The sequence below is a fragment of the Schistocerca serialis genome, chromosome 4 (genome assembly GCF_023864345.2).
Source record: "Schistocerca serialis cubense isolate TAMUIC-IGC-003099 chromosome 4, iqSchSeri2.2, whole genome shotgun sequence".
NCBI classification, from domain to species: domain Eukaryota; kingdom Metazoa; phylum Arthropoda; class Insecta; order Orthoptera; family Acrididae; genus Schistocerca; species Schistocerca serialis.
The window spans coordinates 647,982,712-648,002,656 of NC_064641.1; the positions used below are offsets into that span (position 1 = coordinate 647,982,712).

Sequence of the window (19,945 nt, forward strand, 5' to 3'; positions counted from 1 at the left end):
GGAGGGAAACTATATTCATACTTCTATGCACTGAGTTGAGCCCTGGAACGCTTAGAGAATGCTGGTGGGTTGCCACCAGCAAAGAGATTATTTACCACACTTCATTGCGTGTCATCTGCCCTGATGCCACCCACTCCGACCAAGGGCCCTCCCCACAGGCGCCATCCAGCCGTAGCAAGGGCAACCTGGCAGGATGGCCATTGCCGGGAGTACTGATGCCCCAGGGAGATAGGCATCTACTACTTGGCATATGTGGGGAATTAATGGCGCAGGCATCAGCAGAGCGATCCCTGTGTTGTCAAGAGGCTACACCAACAGGGTACATGGCGGCCCCCTCCACAACGGACTGGTTACTGTGCTGGATATCAGGTGCAAAGAAGTCCATGGTCATCGCTGACGCAGAAAGCGGCACTGCATAGTGCATGGTGGAAAACGCACTCAGGAAGGTGTCCTCGCCCAAGAGATGGAGAATGGGCGGGACTGCAATGCAACGACAAGAAAGTGGGCTAAAGATCTCAATGAACGATGGACACGATGCACCATGTAGGGCGCCCTTCCCCAATTGGCTCGCTCTTCGGGAAAATTTTGAAAAATAGGAGTCAAACCGTACAGGGGACCATCACATAAAGGCCAAAACACGAAGACTCCTTTTAGTCACCTCTTACGACAGGCAGGAATAACTCGGGCCTATTCTAACCCCTGGACCTGCAGGGGGAATCTGGAAGGAGTTCGAATATCAGAGAACATTTCTCCAGCGAAGAAAAGCCCAGAACAATTTCCGATGAATTCTGAAAGCCTTTTATCTGTGGAAGAGAGAACTAAGAGATCGACGTGTCGAAACATTAAAAAAAAAAAGGACCTGTGTGCGTATCCTGACAGATTTACTGCTGTACATGAGTTAAAGCGTCCAGAGCAACTTTCATGTGTTGAGTTCTGCCGTTTATTTCTAAATGCAATGGAATTGGGATTTTTGGATCCTCTGTTTCTCACTTCTTCAGACGAGGCATTGTTCAACCTGTCAGGATATGCTAACTCACAGAACATGCGTCATTATGCATCTGATAATGCCCACCAATACTTCGAACAGCCATTGCTCAATCTCAGAATTGGTGTTTGGTGCACAATGTCTCGTGTCCGTATCGTAACATGATTCTTTCACCGAACTGTTAATGCTAACCTGTGTGTCCAGAAACTGTTTAATCCATGTGTGGATCAACTCAGAAAAAATGAACGAATGTCTGGATATTTTCAGCAAGACTGAATAGCACACATCGCCTTGACAACTTTGTCTCCAGTGCGTGAGGAGATCAGCAGAGGCAGTGCAACCTCCTGGTCACCTCGATCGCCTGATCTCTCTCCGCCTATGATTTTTACCTGTGGGGCAAAGTGAAGCATCAATTGTGCACGAATAATCTTCTCATACTGCAAAAGATACAGCAGAATACGGAGAACGCTATTGTTGCCGTCTTGTGTGTACAGCTGCTACGCGTGTCTCATAGTTTATAAATCGAGGCCACCGCTGCATGGACATCAACGGTGGCCACTTCCAACATCATCTGTGATGCTCATTAACTAAGGCCAATCCTCCACCAGTCTTCTTGTAAATATTAACCGGGTCAGTTTTATTTTAATTACCCTGAACAAAAATCATTCGCATTGTGGCACAGCTGCAAAGTAGCTTATGTCAGCCTTCGTGAGTGGTGTCAGTGCGACATACCCTTAAGTGGGGACCCGCGTTCGATTCCCGGTACTGCCAGGGATCTTTCCTTGGTGAGAGAGCTGAATAGGGTGCACTCAGCCTCGTGATGCCAGTTGGGGAGCTACCTGATGGAGAGGTAGCGGCTCTAAGGCCGGAACGTCGGCAATTGACGGGAATGCCGGGTGTTGGCTCCATGCCCCTCCATACCACATCTGATGATGAGTGAGTGAGGATGACACAGCGGTTCGTCACCTATCGCGTGGTCTTCAGGACCTGATCGAGGGGTTTCCCTTTTTTTGCCCATTATATATGCTGTTTTTACAGAACTGAACAGCTTGTTTCTTTTTTTCTTTAGCTGCCACTGATTGTACAGCTTACACTTCGAAATAAGTGCCACGTTTTTTAAGTTTAATAAAGTCAGAGCACATATGTACTTGTATGTCGCCCGTCATTTTCCAGCATCATTGTCCATTTCCTCACTTGCTCATCAGACTTTTCCGTCCAATAACATATTCAATGAAACCTATTTCCAAGGCAAGAAGTGGCATGCAGTTACCACCCCTAGCTAAACTACGTTTGAAGTCAATTAAAAATACGAATTACTGTAACGGGTAACATATATTACTATTCTGACAACGCGAGTCGGAGAATTACTCAGTTCCTCCATCACGAGGAAGATTTATTTCAATAAGCCGTATAATGTACGATTATCTTCGACAATCTGGTACTGCTTCGGTGCTGAGAAGCTGCTTTTCCTGTCGCATTTACATCACATTCACTTTCTATAACCTGAAGAAAACAGAGTTCCAATAGGACACAGCTGAGAAATCTCAGCAAATGGTATGTAGCTCGTCTTAAAAAGACGTAATCTTCTGTCACTGGACAAGCATGGAACACCTTGCTCTCCCAAACTGTCATCTAGCTATTTTCTGTAGAACGGACTCATCAAAATGTGCTAGATACAGAATCGCAAGGACTATATCCGTATAACAACAGCCGCTGTCGAGGAACAAATGTGAGGGTCTACGAGAATACTTGAAGTGATGTTTCAAAGGAGTGAACACGAAAAAACAGAGATCTGACCCTGACTTTATTTTTTGTCACCTTTAAAGATGACAGTAAAAATGTTTTTAGTCGAACGTTTGAGCAGAGCGAAAACAAAATTCCCTAGAAATTACACAAAGGATTTTTGTCCGGATTTTCATGGCCAGACAAAGCCTGCGAAATGGGGTATCAAATTGACTAGCACTAGGTCTAATTTTGGGCGATTAAGAAGTACTTAATACTGGAGAGAGAACTACACAATGGATTTTGCTGGAATTTTCGTAGTGAAACTAAGAGTGCGAAATGGTCAACTGGGGTATCAAACTGACCAACATGGCGCCTAGTTTTGCAAAGAAAGATTTAGTTGCTTCAAATTAATCACGATAATCAAGGAAAATTGAAATATTTCATGAACAGCTGCTATTAACTGTTGCAATTACGCCTCAAAGAATATCAAATCACAGGGCAAAATTCTCGCAATCTATCCACAGTATATAATAATAATAATAATAATAATAAATATTTATCAATATCCGAATACATTGTATTTCACGTTTTCTGAACGAAAGTTGAGAATAAAAAATTGAAAAGACCGTCAAATGTTTTGTGAAAGGATTTGACAAAATGTAAGAAATAAAATATATTAGAGAAACAATTGACGCGCTTTTGAACGATACTCTAAATCGTGTACAGCAAACAAGGTGCTGACTGAGAATAATAGGGTCCATGTTTAACTTAGAAGCTTAGAATTTTAAAGACTTCTAGATGGTATTTGTCCGGTGGAATTTCACACACTAGTTTCCTACGCCACTTAACCTATGAGCGTCTCATCAGCTACTGTGTATGATTTACAGCATATTCACCATGAGAATCAAACGCTTCTCTAATATATTCTATTTTTTACATTTAGCCAAATCATTTCACAAAACGTTCGACCTTTTTTTTCAAAATTTCTTTCCGTTTATTTTTTGTCGCCTTAAAATATAGTAATTATTGTAAGAAGTTGCATTTTACCTGTTGCGCACAATATCATCCCGTTTTTGCCGTTCTTGTTCTTAAGCACCTGTTAAATCGCTTACGCTCAGCTGGGCCTACGCTGCCACACCACTATTAATTAACAACTCGATTATGCAGTGAATACCGTTTGCTATCATAACTTAAATGTTAAAAGCAAGCACATCACGTCGCCCTGCTGCGTCGACAGACAGAATTGCGAATTCTACGAGGCTGCGTGTCAGGAGACATTCCTCGGGCAGCGTGTTCATGCGATGGGCAAGATGTGAAGTTTTTACGCCCTCAAAAAACCTCCCGACCTTGGCCAGTTGTCAACATCCACGAACTGCTGTCCTAACAACGTAGCAGCTGGCGCAACAGTACCGCCTGCATTTTATGAGTAGTAGCATCAACAGCGTCTGGTACATGCAACGATACATGATTGGCTGTACTAAGAGATAGAGTAATTAGAGAGGAAACACCAAAACGATAGTGAAGTCAACTGAACAAAGCTCCGCCGCATTTTACGTCGTGCAGGATAGTAAAAGACAATGGCGTAAAGTAACGACTAAGTAATATCCCAATTTAATGTTTGGCCGTTATAGCCAGATACGAAATTACACGTGATTCTAGCTAATGGATTCTTGATATACATCATCTCTCGGTAATGCCAGCACTATGAATACAGGAATCCCAAACACTCAATTGCTTAACTGTCAAAAGGAAAATATACGGTCCGAAAAAGGCTTTGCGTGTTTTAGTACATTCTATTCTGCACAAAAATGTGTTCAGTACAGAAGAATACCGAAATGCATAGAAGATAATGTGTACCCCACAACTTTCACCAAAGGATACAGAGATGAGACGGAAACATTATAGAAAAAGTTTGTGGTCAAAGCTGATTCGAATTTGAAAAAGAAAATGTTTGTGTGTTACATGGGTCAAATCCGAAATCGAAAAAATAAGAAATATTCATAGTTTTATTGCTTATATGTATGCAGTTATACGCTGAAACACGGCAGACATTATTACAAAAACAAATTCTCTGATTATAGCAGTCACCAACCTACAAAACAGTACACAAATTCTCTCGCTTTAAAAAAAGTTCCAGAATGACGATGTACAATATGGCGACTAAATGTTTGGAATGGCACAGAAGAGAACGCTGAATAATGTGGGTCACCCTCTCAGAGAATTCTCTCCCCCTTTGGCTACAACAGATCGAAAGAACTACATGGCATACATAAAAACAAATTCTAGATAGTTCCTTTAATTTATGCAAAATTAAGGTAAAATAAAGTCGATATATACCTGAACAATTATAACACCTAGCGGTTACATGTGACTGCAGTGAGCATTGTACAATAGATGATTACATACTAACTGAAATTACGCAGTTGGTTTTAGAGATCTGTGCACATTTTCTGACGGTACGACTCAATATGGTACGGAATAAAACAAATCCTAGGCATGCTTTTACTACAATGGGGTTGTATGCACATCCACGTATCATCAACAGTTCTTGCTGCACAACTTTGACCAAGAATGTGCCGTCGTGCTTTGAACAATGGTAGCACACTCCTCACCGTATGTGACCAACAGTTGTCGCGCTGTAGTGATGGATTATGTAAGGACAATAATTTAAGTTCTAAAATCTCCCTGGTGATCGGTTGCTGCTCGTATTGTCCTTAACACACAGTAAGTTGTATTCGACGGAGAGCCGACCGCCATACACGACATCTGCCGAATTTTCCGTTGCGTTCAAGCCTCGAATAAATGTTGCTGTGATCTTAAGTTGAAAACTATCTTGAGGCAGGTCTCAGCGCAAGTCAGTCCTGATTATGTCTCCTCATTTATGCATAGCTACTGCGATCTACACTCATTTGAATATGCTTACTGTAGTCCAATAATGATTAGTCCAATAATGATCTTCATCTACAACCTTTTCTCTCCGCGCTTTTCTCCATTACGAAATTAACTATTATCTGATGCCTTAGCATGCATCCCATCAATCTATTCCTTATTTTAGTCGACTTTGCCATAAAATTAGTTTCTCCCCAACCCATTAGTTACTCAGTCTACCCATCCAATCGTCAGCATTCTTCTATAGCAGTGGTCGTCAAACTTATTTGGTCATGAACAAATGCTGATATTATGGGGCGACACTTCGGGTTGCATATGCATCGACCTTACTATTAATTTGTAATTTAGTATGTCATGAGCTCCCGTTACACTAGCTATATTAAGCACGCGATAAGTTGACCGTCGTCCTGATCATCCAACCCCCCCCCCTCCCCCCCCCCCCCCGGTTTTAATCGTTAAAAGGCGGCATTATTACGAATACTTTGTGAACTGTTCTGTGTTTCAGATTGCTGCCTCCCTCATCGACGCCACAGCTGTGACACTGTAACTGCTTGGGCGAAGGGTTGTGTTGTCTGTGCGAGTGGATGATTAATCGATTAATAACACTTATTGTAATAATATTTGAATGCATAATGAGGCACAATCAATAATATTTCCTACTTCCCAAGAATTCAGTTCCACTTTTGTGGAATGTTACTGTTGCAGGCTGGATTGGTACCAGATTCCCTGAAGGTAACTGCAGCACATAGCTACTGGATTGGTAGAGACCTCACCAGTGATATTTGCGTTTGATTCAGTCACCCTGTTTATATGTTTTGAATTCTACTCATTGCCTTTCATTACAACCGTCTTAATTTAACTCCATGTTCCTCGCTACAAACATGTACCAGACTTGAAGGTGGCAGGCTCCATAATGCGCATTCGCAAATCCCTGTTATTTATATATCAAATTTATCCCATAGCAGGTGACTGGTATGAGGCACACACGCCCATGAGAAGACATCAGTGGAAGATAACCAAAAACCATTGCGCCTCTCACACCCTGTAACCCCACAGTGACCATGCTACTTACCCGCCTATCTCTACGCAGAGTTCGGCAACGTCTGTTTAAATTAAGCACATCTTAAAAACATAAGTTTCTGTAAGTATTTTTGTTTGTTACTGAGAAGGAAAACTACACTCTTAAGAAGCTCTTAACGTCAGTTGACGGCTGAAACTGCGCGACGCACGGATACTTCTTTCGGGCCGCAGTTGAAGAACACTGCTCTATAGCATCGTATTTCAAAAGCTTCTTTTCTCTTCTTGTCTGTAGTGTTTCATTTTTATATAAGGAAAATACTTTCAGAAAAAACTTACGAACACTTAATTTTATGTGAGATGCTAACACATTTCTCCTTCAGAAAAGCTTTTCCTTTCTGTTGTTAGTCTGCGTTTTATATACTTTTTACTTCAGCCATCCTCGGTTATTTTGCTGCCTAAACAGCGAAGCTCATCCACTACTTTTAGTGCCTGGTTTCCAAATCTAACACCGTCAGCAACACCTGCTTTAATTTCAGTTAGATTTTATTATTCATATTTTATTGATTTTTCACGCTGTAATCTCTTTTCAACATACTATCGATTAGTAAAACACACACACACGTAGGAGGTTGGCAACATGTACGTAAACAGACCAAACTGAATGATGAGATACACAGTAAATTCAAAGCAGTTACGACTTGAAGTCACAGCTTTTGATCAGATGTCAATATTAGTGACAGAAGACTAATGGCGCATCACAAATACAAGGGCGAAGAAAACAATAAAAATAGGAAGAAAAATGTTCGAAACATAAAAACATGCTACATTTCGTAAATAGAACGGTAGTGCGACCTTGGATGTAACCAGATGAGAGGAAACGCAGATTTCAACTAAAGGCGCGAAGAACTGTAAGTAATCACTTATTTACATAAAAAGCGAGGAATCAACTGTTTTATACCCTACGAATAACACATCAAAACAAAGGTGTATCATAACTGTATCGTTACAGTGTATCCCACTGATGATGCCTTAACATGAAAAAAGGCGAAACGTGCTTGGGAGAATAAAATACAGTGCAGCAACAGAAGGAGTTTTTTATCTACTAAACAACTATTTCTGTGCTTGCTGCGGAGGACGGCCACGGAAACAAACTCGTTAGTCACTATATTCAGCTCTTCTTCCAAGTCTTTTGTTTTCACTGACATAATTACAATATCATCAGCATTCCTCGAAGCTTTTTATTTCTTTTCTCTGAACTTTAATTCCCTTTCCAAATTTCTCTCTGGTATCATTCACAGCTTGCTTAATGTGGCTACACATTGAATAAAGTCGGGTATAAGCTACAACCCTCACTCCCTCCTTACCTTCTGCTTTCCTTTCACGTCCTCAGGCTCTTGTAACAGCAGTCTTAGTTCTGTACAAGTTATGGAGAACACGAATTTGTGTGTTATTGTTGGGCAGATTTTGCAGTGGGTTCGTCTGAAATTCAAGTACGTAATTTGGGATTGATGAAAGCTGCGTTCATGTGCCCACCATAATGTGCGGCATGTCTGCTGCTGGACGACGGAAATCTGATCAGTAGTAGGCGTGCCATCACAGCAGACGTAGAGCACTACAATCGCTGCGATGTTCTGGCGAGTGCCGACTGTGTGAACGAAGTTACACGATCCTTTGCGCCCATGCGGGCTAGATAGCAGTCGTCCGGTGCAGCGGCCACACTGGATTTTCCAGTACCCGCTCTTCGCTGCGCACAATGTTCTATCGACTGGCGCTGCAAACATATCACTGTCGCTGTAGCCGCAATGACGCTTTGTGATAAAACCATTACCTTGAAGCCCGATCACTCTACTTGGTTCAAACTCACTCTGAAGTTCATACCGCGCCTTCTGATATCAACGAAGCATAATAGTACATTTTTTCGTTCTATGGCTCACTGCCGACTGAATTTCGTGTAACACTGATCTTTGCGGTCACACGTACGACATCTCTCTACAGTCAGTGCATGAGGTAATATGAGATAGTCTTTACGAGAGTGATTTCTGTGTAATGTCCATGCGTAACCAAGTTGCACTATATCGGAATTTGCTCAAATACGCTGAGAGTCGCAGCACACGGGAGAGTCCATAGCATTTCCTCAAATGTCCATCAGAGATGCTGCGAAATACTGCTCGTTTAAATGTGGTTAACAGCGGCAAGTTAATACGAAACTACCGTTCAGGTTTTAATAAAACGCACTAGAGATGAGAAAGAACAAATCAAAATTGACATATTTTTTGCCGCGCGGGGTAGCTGCGCGGACTAGGGCGTCTTGTCACGGTTCGCGTGGCTCCTCCCGTCGGAGGCTCGAGTCCTCCCTCGGGCGTGCGTGTGTGTGTGTGTGTGTGTATGTTGTCCTTAGCGTAAGTTAGATTAAGTAGTGTGTAAGCCTAGGGACCGATGACGTCGGCAGTTTGGTCCCATAGAAACTTACCATATATGAGAGAGAGAGAGAGAGAGAGAGAGAGAGAGAGAGAGAAATAATGTGTGTTGAATAGTTTGTGACTTGCTTGAAAATACGACACCTGAACCATACCATCGCCTTCGTCTGTCACGTCATACAATCACTTTCGGTTCCAACGAAGCAGCTATAAACATTAAAATGTACCACAAGAAAACCTACATTCACAGATCCTTTAGTTAATCCTATCAGCGCACACTCCGCTGCAGAGTGAAAATCTCATTCTGGAATCCTAGATTACTAAACTCTAGTAAAATTTACGATTGCAGATGGTATCAATTTTTGGTTTCCGCCAATCCGGTATTGTCATTATACGGTGTGAAACATGACATATTGTACTTTTTTTATGTGAAATACCATTGGAACTTTGTAATTAACGAGTGGATAAACTACACATGACTTTTTTTGAATAAAATATGGAATAGTAAAATTTACGGTGGTTTAGTAACAATTTAACACCTTGCCCTTTAGTTTTCGAGAGTTAAATACTGATTCTTGACATTTAGTAGTAAGTATTTCAGGGGTAATGCGGGTTTATCCTCAAGCGTCTGGCAATTCAAGATTTTCAGCATTGAAATGCCGGTCTCCTTTGAGCGAAAGAACCTTCTGACTCTGATACTCTTCTTCGAATGCATTCATGTAGATGTTACTCCCATTAGGGATGTTTTTTTTAATAAACGTGTATTATTTATGTACTTACATAGTTAATTCAACAATGTAAACTAGATATACTTTGGCGCTTGATACAATTCGTTGTACTACGTGTTACTGGGAGGCCGACTCCGTGTGTTGGAATATCTCGTTCGTTGAGTAGTTTTTCTTAAACAACTGTTTCTTGGCCGGTCTGGTAGCCGACATCCATCACACGTTTCTTTAAGGCTGTGTTTTGTAAGCAGTCATCATCGTAGACTACCGCAATTTTTCTAGTATCCTGCCATGAACCGAAATCTGCCCCATGCGTCACCTTGGACTGAACCTAACCAGGAACTACGAAACGACGTTACAATAGAACAGAGCGTAATTCTCCTTTCTTAATGAAATCTTACGAATTTCTGTAGACACTCAGTACACCCGATGGTTATAATTAAAATGCAGCTACTCACAGAGGTCTAGTGTGGGCTGTAATTACAGCATGGCAGCGAAACTTCGTAGATTTGCAAATGCGTTGATGCGGAAACGATTTATACTGAAAAAAGTTAGTTCAAATTTTGGCCATCAGATGCAAATCTCACGGTATGAATCCACACTTTCCTTTGACAAGCCGTAACTGGAGTGAACAGTATGGCAGCCGAGAAGAGAGACTGTGCGCTGTAGTGAAACTGTTTTACCTGAACGGCAGCAAATACAGTGCTGCATTGAGACTATCGCCGACTGAAAGGTCTGACGGCAAACCCGATTTCATTATATGGCTTAAAGATGATGATGATGATGAAATTCGAAAACGCGGGTCAGCTTGGTGTGGCACCTGGAGGAAAAAGGCGTCCTACAATAGTGGATATCAGTATAAAGACACGGTTCCTCCGCAAGTAATAGTACAATGTCTGAAGCATATACGTATCAAATTTGTTATGCAAGTAGTCGATACACATAAGATATAAAAAATCGTGATGGAATTACACTTCTTTCATAACATGAGTGACAAAATAAGACGTTTGCATTTCCTCGATGGAAGCTGGTATAAAAAAACTCAGTGAACTGTTGTGTCCGCCCCCGGTAGCTGAATGGTCAGCTTGACGGATTGTCAATCCTCTGGGCCCGGGGAATTTTCTCTGCCCAGGGACTGGGTGTTGTGCTGTCATCATCATCATCATCATCATCATCATCATCATCATCCTATCATCCTCGTCGACTGCCGGTCGCCGAAGAGGCGTCAAATTGAAAGACCGGCACCAGGTGAACGGTCTGCCCGATGGGGTGCCGTAGTCATACGATTAAATTAAAAAAAAAACTGAACTGTGTGTTACTGCTATGTTAGTACATTGTCTAATCTCCATTCTTCCTAATTAGTTCAAAAATTATCTACGGCTTTTTTTAGCGTTTGTAGTTCTTGTGGTTAAAGTGTCCCCCACAACTGTCTCACACACGGCCTCAAATTGCCTTCCATTGCGATAAACAATCCTTTATTTCCCAACGGCTTTCTACGTGGTTCAAATACGGGCTACGGTGTGCAGGCCAAGGCAAGACATCGTATCTTTAACTTCAAACAACTTTTTGGCTGTAGCAGAAACATGCACAAACGCATTATCTTATTGAAACGTTAGAGTTTCGTCCCCGAGGTCCACATATTTTCTAGCTAAACAATTATGTCCCTAACACCTCAGTTTACACGTTAGAGTTCATTCTAGTGTTGAGCCAAGCAATGCGTGATTTACCTTCAGTGCAGAAGGCTGCCTATCATGACAATAGTTCTATGCTATCTAAATTAAACTTTTTCTCATCTCTGAAGTCCATATACATGTTTTTCAGCAAACTCAATTTTGCCTGTTTAAGTGTGAGGGCAGGTTTCTGCAGTCGTTTCTTGCATTCAGGATATTTATCAGTTCAGAAAATTTGTCGTACCCATTTAGCAGTTACTGGCAACTATAAAACAGCAGCAAGTTACAACGAATAACGGTTTGTTTTGCGCAAAAGTAGCCATTTAGATGCCTCATATAATCCTCTACTTTGCCCATTTCTGTCCATATCGCCTGCCCAATCTAACGAAATTATCAATCACTGTATTTGAACGGTTCAACTTCTTGGCGATTTGACGATCAGAGTCCCATTTCCTTCTATGCACCGATTTTGGCTTTGTTCTCGTGTCAGAAACTACATACATTTTACACAGTTATGATTAAATTACTTTTGACCAAAACTTGGCCACTTACAGTGCATTTACTGTTGCTTGTTGATCATCTTCTGTACAGGGGACTGGGCACAATCGACACTGAAGCACGTGCCGAACAGTCTGTTGTTCTCCACAGTCACACCGATCATCATTTGGATCAGTGTATCCCCATCATGCCAAGTTAACTTTTGATCTTCCAATTCCGGATCTCAATCTATTCAGGGACTTCTAAGTTGTCCATTCCCCGTCATGGCCTAGAGGTAAGACTTCAATAACTCTTTTCCAGCCAGGGGAAAGGTAGGTCGTAGCCCTCCACAGTTGTAACCTAGCTTTTTCAGCAGTGGTGCTAAGTTCCTCTTATGTCCTAAAGAAACTCTTCCTTGACTTCAGTCACTGCGGATGCGGTTCATGCCCATACAGAAGATGGATAATTTCCTATTCCACTGCCTTTCTTTCGTTGTTCGGATTGTTCCACGTTGACTATCCCCTGTGATACGGCCAGTTTCCGTAGGAGATTGTTCCTGGTAGAAATTTTCGACTTGCATTTCATGCAATCGTTGGTGTCTTGGTATACTGTATTAATTTGTCGATATAGTGGAACTCATACTATTGCGTATACAGTGTGCGCAACTATTCAAGCCGACAATGTTAATTTTGCTACAAATACCGCCGAGCGGGATACCGCAGTGGTTAGCACGCTAGACTCTTAATCCGGGAGAGCGCCCGATTCAAACCCGCGTCCGGCCATCCTGACTTAGATTTTCGATGATTTCCCTAAATCGCTTAAGGCAAATGCGGGATTGGTTCCTTCAAAAGGGCTCTGCCGCTTTCCTTCTGCATTCTTCCCTAATCAGAGGTTGTGCTATGTCTGTAATGACCTCGTTGTCGACGGAACGTTAAACACTAATCTCCTCCTCCTCCTCCTACAAATATCCATGCCTTCTTTCTCATTTCCACTACGGTATCCCGGTGGAAGTTACTGACGAGGTTGCCGTCGCTGTAACTGACAATGCAGCACGTGCCCCGGGTAGTGCTATTGCTCGCACAGTGTCACGAGAATTGTCCATCCTATGGTCAACTGTATAGAATGTTTTGCCGTCTGTTTTACAATGGTACCCGTACAAGATCCAGACAGTGCAGTAACTGTAAGCTTATGATTCGCAGCAACATTCTTTATTTGCTCTTAGGTTACAGGCATGGACCGAAACTGATGACATGGGCCCGGAAAATATTCTATAGAGTGACGAGGCACATTTTACACTAAAGAACACACTGAATACGTAGAACTGCCGAATTTAGTGTAACGTTAAACCGCGTGTTGTGAACGAAGAGCCACTGGACTCGTCTCATGTGACTGTGTAGTATGGGTTCACAAGCACTTTGTTGTCGGTCAGTTCTTCCTTGAAGAGAATACACTCAGAGGGCCTTTCAGGTGTACTGTGACGTTTGCACGTCATCTAGACTTTTTTTACGATATGTAAATCCTGCTTTGGAAGAGCGCAACTGTGTCAAAACCACTGTTTTCATGCAAGATGGGACTACAACTCATGTCGCTCGCTCAGTGGAAGATCTGCTTAAAACAACCGTCTACGAACGTGTAATATCCGGAGGTTTCCAGATGCGTAGCCCCGCAAGATCACTTGGTCTGAATCCATGCGATATTTACTCTGGAAATATATAAAACATGGACACGTTCGGTCTCTATCTGATCTGAAAGCCCAGTATACAGGAACACGCTGCTCACATTCCGCCGGAACTGCACCGAGCAACTGTTGATCACGTCACGTCGTTTTACAGATGCAACATCTCGTCGACGTATCTGGTGCTCATATGGAACAAATTGCGTAAGCGGCGTTTAATAAGATAATCAATATTATGCCTTTCTCACTTGTTTGACCTTTACTGCCCACGTCTCGTTCCTTATCCACAATATACGGAAATGTTTCTATACGTCTACCTTGCATTCACAGCGCCAGATTGGAATCTGGTGGCTCCTACCAAGCTTCGCTGCCATACGATAATTACAGCCCACACTAGACCTCTGTAACTGCACTTTAATTATAACCACCAGGTGCTTACACACTGTAATCACTGAAAGTACCTTGTGATGCAAAAAATACGTGCTTATAATTATAACTGATATCCAGCTATATTAGATTAATATTGTATCGCTGAGAGCAAAATTTGCGCGGTCTCACGGTTTACATTAGTACAATACTAGATAACGAAGTTCCGTGCATAGCTCGGGTCACACACAGATAATTGTATAATCGCTGAAGGAGTTAAAAGAGACACAGACAAGAAGAGAAGGGTATTACTAGTGACTCACTTGACAAAGTAACAGCAGTGTTGCAGTTCCTCATTGGGAGTATCTCCGGTCGAATCCACTGCTGTAGGGGACTTTTCTCGCGAACATGAGACACAAAATTACGGTGAAACTACAAGCATAAGGCTGGGTGTCATTCTGAGAAGAGACCGAAGACACTCTACGCCGAAGGTGGCTGACGAAAGCATAACTGCGCCAGACAACGCTGCGCGCAACCACCAAATGTCAAGCAGTGCGAGAACTGTGTCATGCCAGCCAGCTAAGGATCCCGCGGTCAAATGCTTGGACGCGCGTCGAAACTCTTACATCACATCACTATAAGATTCACGTAGCACTGTAGCACACAATACCACGCTGAGTTCACTCTTAAGCCGTGCTTACACGGAACAAGCTAGCTTTCGCTGGAGTGGAGCTGCACGAGTTCTGTGACGTCACTTCCTGATATTTCTCATTGAGGAGCCATTTTGTCCTGTGACAGTGATTTCGTCACGTGAAACACAAAGTTAGTTCTGCGATATTTCGGCAACGTGCCAGTTATGCAGAACCAACAAGTTGCTACAACTGTCTCTACTTCAGAAGCAGAACTTGCGACACGCCATACGGTATTTCTTGTTTTCAACCGAAGTCCATATTTGGTACGTTTTATAATAAAATTTACACCCTGTGGATATAAATGAGGTTTCTTATGACCTACACATTGAGCACGTCTCGAAAACGCGTCGTTGTTGGTACGATTTGTTGTACTGAAATGACGGGAAACGTCATACTGGTGGTTAAAAGGAATTGTCATATTTAGTTATTCTCGTGTTATAAGTCGCGTGTTACGAAATTTGCTTCGTTCTAAGGCAACGGTCCACTGAAGAATAATCAAAACCGCAACGCTTTTGGTAAGATTTGTTGTAGTTAAATATCAACGAATAATCTTTTTTCTGTGTCATCAGTCTTCTGACTGCCAACGGCCTTGCCGCAGTGGTAACACCGGTTCCCGTCAGATCACCGAAGTTAAGCGCTGTCGTGCTGGGCTAGCACTTGGATGGGTGACCATCTGGTCTGCCGAGCGCTGTTGACAAGCGGGGTGCACTCAGCCCTTGTGAGGCAAACTGAGGAGCTACTTGATTCAAAAGTAGCGGCTCCGGTCGGGAGAGCGGTGTGCTGACCACATGCCCCTCCGTATCCGCATCCAGCTGAGGATGACACGGCGGCCGGTCAGTACCGTTGGGCGTTCATAGCCTGTTCGGCAGGAGTTTTTTTCCTTAGTCTTCTGACTGGTTTGACGCGGCCCGCCGCGAATTCCTCTCTTGGACCAATCTTTTCATCTTCGAGTAGCAGTTGCAACCTATGTCCTCAATTAGTTACTGGATGTATCCCAATCTGTCTTCCTCTACAGTTTTTACCCTTTACATCTCCCTCTAGTCACATTATGCCCTGATGTCTTAAGAGACCCTGTTCTTTCTTCTTGTCAGTGTTTTCCACACATTCATTTCCTCGCAGATTCTGCGGAGAACCTCCTCGTTTATTACCTTACCATTCCACCTAATTTTCAGCATTCTTCCACAGCACCACATCTCAAACGCTTCTGTTCGAAATTTTTTCCTCAAATTAATGCTTATGTTTGATACTAGTAAACATCTCTTGGCCAGGAATGCGCTTTTTGCCAATGCTAGTTGCTATTTATGTTGCCCATGCTCTGTCCGACATGAGGTATTTTGCTGCTTAGGCAGCAGAATTCCTTTACCTTCATCTATTTCATGATCACCAATTAAGATGTTAAGTTCGTCGCTGTTCTCATTGCTGCTACTTCTCATTACTTTCGCCTTTCTTCGATTTACTCTCACTCCTTATTCTGCACTCATCTAACTGTTCATTCCATGCGACAAGTCCTCTAATTCTTCATCGCTTTCACTGGGGGTACCAATGTCATCAGCTAATCTTAACACTGATATCCTTTCACCTTTAATTTTAATTCCACGCTTGAATCTTTCTTTTATCAGCATAACAGTTCATTCGATGAACGAGCTGCTGATCGTGCCACAATTCTCACACATGTCGGCGCTTGCTATCTACGGAATTGTGTGGGTGACATTTTCCCGAAATTCTGACGGTAAATCGCCAGTCTCATGTATTCTGCATACCACCGTGAATAATCGTTTGTTGTTATTTCCCCATGATTTAGAAATTCCGATGTTATGTTATCGATCTCTTCTGCTCTATGCCGATCTTAAGTCTTCCAAAGCTTTTTTAAATTCTGTTTCTAATGCTAAATCCCTTATCTCTTCCTGTCGACTCCTGTTTCTTTTCCTATACGTCATCATATAAGTTCTTCATCAGGCGAGTTCCTTCCCTCACAGAGGCGCTCAATGTACTCTTTCGACCTATCTGCTCTGTCCTCTGCATTTAATAATGTAAATTCTCGCAGCACTCTTAATGTTACTACGCTTGCTTTTAATTTCTTCGAAGATTGTTTTGACTTTTCTATATGCTGAGTCAGTCCTTCCAACAATCATTTCTTTTTCGATTTCTTCAAATTTTTCATGTAGCCATTTCGCCTTAGTTTCCCCGCACTTCCTATTTATTTCATTCCTAAGTGACTTGTGTTTCTGTATTCCTGACTGTCCCTGTACATTTATGTACCTCCTCCTTTTATCTATCAACTAAAGTATTTCTTCTGTTACCCACAGTTTCGTCGCAGTTACCTTTCTTGTACCTACGCTTTTCTCTCCAACTTCTGTGATTGTCCTTTTTAGAGATGTCCATTCCTATTTAACTGAACTGCCTAATGAGTCATTCATTATCACAGTATCTTCAGCCTCAGAGAACTTCAAGCGTATCTTTTCTTTCCCTGGTGCTTCCGATCACTTTTTTTTTTCAATGTTTCTTCCTGACTAGTCTCTTAAACTTCAGCCTACTCTTCATCACTATTAAATTGTGAACTTTGTGTATAACTGCTCCTGGGTACTCCTTACAATCCAGTATCTAATTTCGGAATCTCTGCCTTACCATGACAATCTTCCCGTATTTCCATGCCTTTTTCCAAGTACAGCTCTTCCTCTTGTGATTCTTGAACAGGGTATTCCCTGTTACAAACATATTTACTGCAGAACTGGTCTTTCTCCTCTCTCATCCCTACTACCAAACCCATTTTCTCCCATAACACTTTCTTCTACTACTTCCCCTACAACCACATTATAGTCGCCATGACTTAGAATCTCATCTCTCTTTACGTACTGCATTTGCCTTTCAATATCCTCATACACTTTCTCTGTAACTTCATGTTCAGTTGGTGACGGCACGTAACCTGATTTCGTTGTCGGTGTTGGTTCGCTGTCGATTTTGATGAGAACAACCCTATCACATTCTCTGCCCAACCTTCCGATACATAACCGAATTATACTCCCGTTATACCATTTTCTGCTGCTGTTGATATTACGCTATACTCATCTGGCCAGGAATCCTTGTCTTCTTTTCATTTCACCCCACTATATCTAGACTGAGTCTTTCCCTTTTTAGACATTCTAGCTTCCCTACCACGATCAAACTTCTGACATTCTATGCCCCTTTTCGGAGAACATTATCCATTCGTTGATTATTCAATGTTTTTGTCTTGATTATGTCTCCCTTGGCAGTTCCTTCCCGGAGATACGATTGGTGGACTAGTCCGGAATCTTTTGCCAATGGACTGTGATGACATTTTCTCAAGTACAGGCCATATGTCGTCTGGACACACATTATGTGCCTTTAACGCAGTGGTTTCCATTGCCTTCTGTATCCTCATGCCGTTGGCCATTGCTGAATGTTCTGCACTTTAGGGGCAGTTTCCCAACGCAAGGGCAAGAGAGTGCTCTGAACCTCTGTCCGCTCCTCCGTCCTAATCACATACCGGCGACTAAAGTCTTCAGAAGATCGTAACATTGCAAACTTAGGCGGTATAGGGGGGCGAATTGCGAAACGATGTGTAGCGGGTTCGCATTTTGCTGCAGGCAGAGCCGCTTTTTTTTTCTGCTTGCGTTTTGTAAAAGGTTGTGGGATTTTCTTGTTAAGTTAATATGTTAATAGATATAATTTTTCAATTATCGATGTTATGTATATATAAATGCGCTCTCTCTCAGGCGTGAATTTGTGGGATTTTAGGAATTTTATAAGCTGACTGGATATGAAACTTTTCTTCCTGTCTTACACAGTATTTATGCGTATTGAAGTTTTTATTTATATATAATACAGACAGAGCAACACGACTGCGATATGGACATGTAAGGAACTGTGCGGTTTTATAGAGCTAACGTAGGAATTTTACGCATGTCCATTTTCGTAAAGAAACTGTGTGGTTTACAAGCCGCTGGAGAGCGCTACATTAGCAGTTCACGATAACTAGCACGCTTCAGACGCAGTCGCTGTGTGTCGTGAGGTTGGCTTTCCCCGTACCTGTTCGCTTTAACGTTAGCTGCCTCGTCCCGTGTGAGGACGGTTTTAGTTTCCTCGCAACGAATGAAGAGAGAGGCGATCGGTAGAATGTAGAAATCTTCATCTAGAATCAACGTAGATAAATCTTGGAGTGGTAAACATGCTACTGCGTAATTCACAGCTAGTTACACCACTGGTGCACAGTTCTTGCTAGATTCGGCACTAAAATTTGCTATTTGAGCGGCAAAATAACGGATGATTGCCGAAGTAGACAGGATATAAAATGTAGAATGGCAATGGCAAGAAAAGCGTTTCTGAACAAAACAAATCTGTTAAATTAGAATGCAGATTTGTATGTCAGGAAGTCTTTTCTGAAGGTATTTGTCTGGTGTTAACACATGTGTGAAAGTGAAACATGGGCGATAAAAAAATTAGACAAGAAGGGAACAGAAGTTTTTGAAATGTGGTATTACAGAAGAATGCTGAAAATCAGGTAGGATATCACGTAACTAATGAGGAGGTACTAAACCGAACTTGGGAGAAAAGCTATTTGTGGCACAACTTGACTAAAAGAAGGGATCGGTTGATAGGACACATTCTGAGACATCATGGGATTACCAATTTAGTACTAAAGGGAAAATGTGTTTGTTAAAACTGTAGAGGAAGACCAAGAGACGCATATACTAAGCAGATTCAGAACGACGTAGGTTGCAGCAGTTATTCGGAAATGAAGTGTTTTGCGCAGGATAGAGTAGCATGGAGAGCTGAATCAAGCCAGTCTTCTGACTGAGGACTACAACAAAATAATAACTGCATTGTACTATAACTTGCCTAACGAAAATAAGCTATTGTGACGTATCTCAGAGAGTAGTTAAAAGTTGCGACGACTCGAACCACTTACGCTTGATTGGGACATGACTGCCGCATCACTGTGTGTCAACTTCACGTACTCCATAAGAATGGATGCGACCGGACAAAATGCGTGGCTAGCACACCTGCACGACTTCTTAGCTCGCTGTATGGTGGTACAATATGCAAAGCGTGGTTTTCATTAGCAATAAAAAGGGCGGAAATGATATTTGTGTTGATCTCTCTTTCAATTTCCTGAACAGGTTCCGGGACTCTCGGAACCGACATGATGCAGAACTTTTTTTGATGTGTGTATATCAGGAATTAGGAGACAATCTGAGCAGCTGTCTTAGGTTGTTTGCAGATGATGTAGTCATTTATCGTCTAGTAAAAACATCAGAAGATCAATATAAATTGCAAAATGTGGTG

General features: G+C 42.2%; 1 protein-coding gene and 1 pseudogene across 4 annotated transcripts in view; one reads left to right on the plus strand and one right to left on the minus strand.

Annotated features, from left to right (window-relative positions):
- LOC126475507 (glycoprotein-N-acetylgalactosamine 3-beta-galactosyltransferase 1-like) overlaps positions 1-19,945 on the minus strand; it is a 363,292-nt gene that overhangs the window by 150,976 nt on the left and 192,371 nt on the right. The gene's annotated exons all lie outside the window — the stretch shown is intronic.
- On the plus strand, positions 15,221-15,338 carry LOC126476045 (5S ribosomal RNA; annotated as a pseudogene).